General features: G+C 33.4%; 1 long non-coding RNA gene across 3 annotated transcripts; it reads right to left on the minus strand.

Moving 5' to 3' along the window:
* Positions 1 to 438: 438 nt before the first annotated feature.
* LOC111631222 lies at positions 439 to 7,261 on the minus strand. 3 transcript variants are annotated; one of them, XR_002757664.1, is made up of 4 exons: positions 6,516 to 7,261; positions 6,369 to 6,448; positions 3,705 to 4,153; positions 439 to 3,630 (listed from the first exon to the last, which is right to left on the minus strand). It is a non-coding gene; the product is annotated as an uncharacterized LOC111631222 (long non-coding RNA). The 3 variants fall into 3 exon arrangements; XR_002757665.1 differs by having other exon boundaries at positions 3,705 to 3,948; positions 4,016 to 4,153; positions 6,369 to 7,261; XR_002757663.1 differs by having other exon boundaries at positions 6,369 to 7,261.

Consider the following 7,261-nt stretch of genomic DNA (forward strand, 5'->3'; position numbering starts at 1 on the left):
ATGATTTTTCAGAAGTAATTAATAGCATTGTAATTGTAGAGATCTATAGGCCTATTAACCTCAACCTGGTTTGGATGCCATTTTAAGACCGTTGTTCTGACATCCTCCCACTTCTTCAAAAGATCTTTAATAGCAGATATCGGCATAAATCCGCATTTTCAGAAGAAAACGTAAAAGAATTGTTTCTGTCAGAAATATAAAAGGCTGGAATTACAAGGGAGAGTTTCAAAGTTTGGGGGAATACTATCCGATCAGTATATACTGGGTAGAACGTTGATGTCAATGTCTCCCACGCTCCGAAAAGTTTCGAATTGTTGCCTGAAGACAAAAGGAAGACCAATCAGTATTCATTATTTACGTCGCTTCTTGTGTTTGTTCAGTGAAGTGTTCATTGTCCGATTATAAAAATCTTTCGCGAAAGTGTTCGTTAACCAATCACCCACTGTATTAAAATATAAAATTTAAATAAATATATTTATTATGGTGCCATCTGCCAATGAAATTATTATTTTGATATTAAAAAAAAGCAATGAGTAGTCCATTCCTATAGGCTTACCCATTACAAGGCCGCCGCGAATCAGAACAAGCTACTCATTATTTTACATTTTATCTATTCTTTTATGCTATATATACGTCGCAGTGGTGTATGTTTTGTTTAAATAAACGACAACAACGATACTATCTCTCTTTTATTTGAATAAAAAAGAACATTTACATCAAAAGAAGGATTACAATGATAACATTAAAAACAATTTTGGTTTTTCAAAAACAGGAAATTTTAAATTCAAACTAGTGCTGTGCGATGCATCACTGTTTTTGTTCATCGATGCATCAACCTTCCAATGTTTTTGAAACATCGATCCTGAATCGATGTTAGCAATATCTGAATTTTGCTTCATCGATATGCATGCAGTTCATTCTTTGTTCCACCTCGTGTGATGTGCATTCGTATTCAGTATCATGGCTACTTTGGGTGATGTGCGAAGCATTTTTCCAAGATTTGGAAATATTTTAAGAAAAACAAGGAAGGTGACAAGGCTCAGTGTTTAATTTGTCTTAAATGGCTTAAAGTTACTGGCAACACCACATATTTCATGCCACATTTGAATTGCCATTAAAACTACTCCAACATAAAAGAAGTCGCAAGGAAATAGACGAACTGGAAAACCAAGCTGAAGTTGACAACAATCAGAATAGCCTATGTAGGCTTAGCAGCATATGTTCGTCAACGTCATTGTGTACACAGTCAACAATCAATGAATGCTTTAACCCGATTGTCTGATTTTACATAAGTGTAATTATATTACATTTAATGAGTGAATTTATCAACTCCGTGACCACTTCATAATTTTTAGATAATTTATAATCTAAATATATCTATATGCCTTTACTTAGGAGGACATAAGGCTGAAGCAGTCTCGAAGGCACTAACTTTATGGTTAGTAATGGATAATCGTCCTGTAGATATTGTGAGCGGAGAAGAGTTTAAGAAGTTCTTGGCAACAGCAGCACCAAGATATCAAGTTCCACATCGGGCAATGATTACAAAGCACATAGACAGTTAATATGAAGCTGCTGTTAAATACATGCGGAATGAATGCCAATTTAAAATTTTGTGCACTGACTTGTGATGAGTGGACCTGAACCACTCCGAACCACCGAAGTTACATGGGCACAACTGTACACTTCATCAGGGATTTCAGACATACATCATACGTGCTAGGAATGACTTATTTAACTCAGTCACACAAAGCTGAATACTTGTGTTCTGTGCTAAACGAGTTGATTGTTTTTTGGAAAATAGATAAATCTAATATTGTAGCTTGTGTTACAGATAATGCTGCAAATGTTAAGAAATCTATTGAGCTGTTTATTGGTAAAGAAAAGCATGTTTCTTGCTTTGCACATACATTAAATCTGATGGTGCAAGATTCCTTAAGACAAGTACCTGAACTGAACATAATACTAGACAAGGTAAAGTCAATAATCACATTCTTTAATCAAAATAAAAATGCAACACAGGAGCTTGAAAAGTAACAACAAAGAACAAACTCATCGCAGAATGAAAAAGGTTCTGTGACATTAAAATTAATTCAACATGTTGAGACTCAATGGAATTCATATTTCTTGATGATTGAGAGATTTGTACTACTAAAAAATTTTGTTACACTAACATTGCAAGTTTCCAAGGGCACCTGACATGCTCTTGGTAGAGAATTAAGTGCTTTGAATGATGCGCTTAAAGTACTAAAACCTTTTTATAAAGTAACTAATGAGATTTCAGCAGAAACTCACACTATCATCAGTAAAATTATCCCATTTTTAGGGTTAATGTTTAATACACTTTGCAAGGTTTCTACAGAAACAAATGTGGGAAAGAAGTTACTGGAAAAATGTTTTAGTAATCTTGATTTCTGTTTTAAATACACTGAGACGAAGTTAATATATAGTGTTTCCACATTACGAGACCCAAGGTTTAAAAAGCTAGATTTTAAAAGTCCAGCATGTTGTGAAAATGCAATTAAACATGTAAATGCAGAACTTTGTAAATTTCCCTCTGCTGAGGCTCAAATAAGTTTTCACAATAATGCAGAAAATCAACTTGAAGGTGACCTTCGGTCATCCAGAAAAACTGATATTAAGATAGAAAATGTTAACACAAATGGAACTTTAAATTCAAATTTTAAAACTTTTTTAGATGCCCCTATTGTGCCTCACAATAATAATGCTTTGGATGTGTGGAAATCCACGAAATGTTTTAAACTATAATTTATGTGAACTTGCCATAAAGTGGCTTTGCATTTCTGCCACTTCAGTTCCAGCAGAAAGATTATTTTCCAAAGCTGGAAATACTATCAACAAAAAGCGGAGTTCTTTAAAGCCAAAGAATGTACACAAACTTCTAGTTTTAAATTCATTATCAATTGAAGAACTATATGCATTGGAACTGTAATTGAACTATACATATTGAAAATAAAATTAAGTTTTGTTTTTTTTTTTAAATTGTTTGAGTTTATCTTGATTGAACATCAATGTTCCACTAGGCATTGACCAAACATCGATGTGAAATCCGACATTGAAATTTAGCATTGATGCTTAGGCAAACATCGATGTTAAAATTATAGACATCGCACAGCACTAATTCAAACTATTAATAAATTTTAAGTATTTTCTATAAGTAGATACTTAACGAAACATTATCATCTTTACAGTGAATATTTAAAAGACATTTTTTGTTCACTCATTTTTTTGGGTAAAATTATAGAACCACACCATCATATCACGATCTATAAACGGCTGTGAAATTTAATTTATGAATTACCTATCCACTACCTAATATAACAGCGATCTATATGTCTCTTAGAATTTTTTCTATCGCATTATCGACATGTTTCCAAGCCAAAAAATGGAGATAAAACTCTTTCAGCGTAACTGGTAAAAAAAAATCTTTAAAATCATATTTATGTCCTGTTTCTATGCATTTATACATTATTCCTTTAAGATTAATAGCAAATTGAACTCAATGAGTAACTTAGGATGAGAGATATTTTTTAGATGGTCTTCATAAAACTATTTTCCTGTATGGTGGTATAAAACTATTTTCTTTGAAGATAGAGGTTTTCGAAGATTCTGTTTTTTACAAAAACAATCAATTAATTTACATAATTTATAAAACATTATGTTAAAAAATTGTAAGAACTTACATGCAGTCCTCCAATTATTTATATGTAGTCCTCCACATATTTTTGAACAGCTGATAAGGCTTGTTGGAAAAAATTGTAATTCTTTGATTGGGATATTAAATCTGTTTTGAATTTCTCCATAGAACAGACTGTGCGAAAAATTGGTAAACCACCATTTTTATTCACTTCACGTGTTCCAGAACATAAACTTCTGACAACCTGACATTCTTTTTTAGTCTGCTTGGCATCAAGTTTAAAAGCATTCCTTTAAAAAACACAGAAAAATATCCAATTAAAATTATAAAGTTAAAATTGGAATCAGTGGATCTTACAGCTATCTTCCTGTTTCTTCATTCTTTCCATTCGGGAATTTTCGCACCTTTATAACTACTGGAGAAGTGCACTGGTAAAAGTAATTTCTGTAGCCTCCCCCTGGTGACAAATCCTTGCAAACTTTTAATTGTTGAATTCTGTCAGATGGTAATTTTTTTATAAATTAATTGAAGACACAACACAGAATGTCCAAAAAATTGGTAAACCATCATTTATCAATCAATATATATAATAAAGGTAAGTGTACAATGTGTGTGCCGCTAAAACTCAAAAACGAGTCCCAGTACGATCAAGGGAGTTATATGGTGTGATAGCCCTCTATCCCCCATCCATGAAGAAGGTTCCCGTTTTTTACCTGAAGGGCGGGCTGTTGAAGATATAAGGGCTGGAAGTTTCACCCTCTAAAAATTTCTAGAGCAGTCCAGAACGTTCAAGAGTATTTGAGAGCATTCCACAACATTCCAGAATGTTCCAGATATATATAGATTACAATATATAGAAAAAGGCTTCGAATGGTCCACAATGTTCCAGAACATTCCACAACATTCGAGTGTGTTCTGGAATGTTCCACAATGATCTGGGATGTTCCAGGATGTTCCTGAACATTCCAGAACATCCCAAAACATTCTGGAATGTTGTGGAATATATATCTGGATCTGTGTCATATATATCTGGAACGTTATGGACCATTCAAAGCCTTTTTCTATATATAGTAATCTATATATATAATCGAGATGGGTTAATGATAATAATAAGCGCAGAGACCAAACGGTTAGGAGTTGAAAGTTGAAATTGGGTACACAGGGTACATCATGAGAACGAACACTAAGAAGGGATTTTTTAAATTCCCTTTCACGGGGGAGAGGGACAGGATTAAGTCTTCAACAATGGAAGTGTTAAGAGAAAGCGGCATGCAAGATTTACAGGCATAGATGTGGTTTTTTTGTGTTTTTGCAGGAAATCGAACATATTTTTAGACTCATCTAAAAATTCTCTAATTAGTCTAGAAACAGGGAGACCGAATTCTTGCATTCTGTGAAAACGGGTGAGATTGGCTATAATGTAATAATCTTAATCTTCACTATCATTATTTTTTGCCCGAGCAACACCGAGTTTATCTGCTGGTTTATTATAAAAATTACATCTTAAGGTTTGGTTCTATCTGGCTCTTATGCAATGGAGGAATGTTAAATATGTTATTATTTAATGTTGAAAAATATTTCATGTAAGGAATTTTACAGCAATTATGTAGTATGTCATAATTTGTTTAGAATTGCAAAGTTGTAGTTATTAAAGAAAAACATGACAAGTAGTTCCCCCTAACAAACATTACGTTTCTTCCACCTATAATTGACTCAGTGAGAGGAGGTTTTAGTCTTGAACTCTGTCTTTTTTTCTAAATATCCTTTCCAAAATATCCAGACAATATAATATGACGGTTGCATATGTCACATGAGTAATGAATTTATAATTAATGCAAACAGTAATGTTTTTTAGGCTATATACTTATAAATATTACAGAACGTTCCAATTACTACTAATAGCAGCACTTGTCTCAGTGGGAAAATATCAAATTTTAAGTTCCCTTATATTTTATTTGTAATTTCATCTGATAATCTTACAATATTAATTTTTTATAAAATAGTTTATTTGGGAGCAGGGTGACTAGTCATAAATTTATTTTACTTTGACTTTTAACTAATAATTTGACTCAAAAGTAACAAAACCAGTTTCCGCGAGTGGCACCTGATTGCCTTAGCGGCATAATTTAGAACTAAGACTTAGCAGACTCTAGACACTTGTGACAAATTTCTCTCACATTATTAATAGCATAAAGCCGGCTCTACATATTCAGTAGCTAGGGTGCAACTATGCAGATGAGAGTGAGCGAGAGTACATGGGAAGAAGAGGTAATGGAGTTTTACTCTCTCTGTTTCTCATTCTCGCTTATTACAACCACACAGACAACAGCAAGAAACAGACAGCATAAAACATCATCACATCTCACTTGTGTCTGCATAGTCACACCCTTACTGAATACCAAGCAAACATTTGGCTTATTTTTGGCTCCACAATAGAGTCCCAGTAACTTGCAGTCGGACTCTATTGTGCAAAATCAAAGAGAAAGAATCTTAGACAAACATTCCTAATTCCCACAATGAACTGATGCTTGGCAAATAATCATAAATGTGCTCTCGCCAGGCAACAAACACTTTGACGAAAGGCAATACCAAATATTTTTTTTTTACAGTTCTTTTCTGTTAACTGTGTTTTAAGTAGTTTGTTTTATGTTTATAAGTCATTTATAAAGTACTTAAACCTTGCGAGACACAGAAACATAGGTACACTTACTTTAAGTATTTTATTTCGGATCCTTCTTGTCCCCCAGCGATCTCTGCTCTTACGTCTCTTCCCGTGCTTGCCAGATCTCTCTGCAACAAACCGGACGTCATTTATATCAATTATACAATAAGAATGATGTCATTAACGTTTACTAACTTTTTCTCCAGACAGAAATAAATTCTTTAGTCAAAAATCGTTTCAAAATTTTATACTTTACAACCGAAGTTCTATATAACAAATCGAAATTACCGCACAAGAACATTGTTGCTCTTGATATCATTTCTTTATGGAGGAATTTTTTTTTCTTCTTAAATAAGTTCTGTTTTAAAATTACTTTCTTGTGTATTTTAATTATTTAAATAATGTTTGTTATTTATAATACTATATTTATACGACTGGATGACCGAGACGGTAAAGGCGCCGGCTTGCCGTTTTGGGAAATCCGAGATCGAATTCGGGGAACTTTCCAGACATTTTTCGTCAGCTGTCTGTTCCGGATATGTCGGGACCGTCTCTCGTCCATTACGGGCCTGGTTAAATCCACGGTGGCCCCAAAAAAGTGCTCTCCGGACAAAAAGGGAAAAAGATGAAAAGAAGTACCGTATATTATGTATTGATACCGACCAGGTAATGGCGGTTGGCTTTAGCTTTTGGCTTGCGTTCTCTAGTAGAACCGCTTGAACTGGTTCACGCTGCGATTTTCGTGCATTATCACAAACATGTATGGTTTTTTAACTTGCTCTTTTGCAAATGTCTACGTTTAATCTCAGTTTTGTAAACCCTCATTTATCAGGGTATATATTTTTTGAATGATTACAAAAATAGTAAGTACTAACATTTTAATCTATATCTATATATATATATATATATATAAATGGACATGTATGTCCCTATATTTCACT

The sequence above is a fragment of the Centruroides sculpturatus genome, unplaced genomic scaffold (assembly GCF_000671375.1).
Source record: "Centruroides sculpturatus isolate CEXI.00-Female unplaced genomic scaffold, Cexi_2.0 scaffold50, whole genome shotgun sequence".
Taxonomy (NCBI): domain Eukaryota; kingdom Metazoa; phylum Arthropoda; class Arachnida; order Scorpiones; family Buthidae; genus Centruroides; species Centruroides sculpturatus.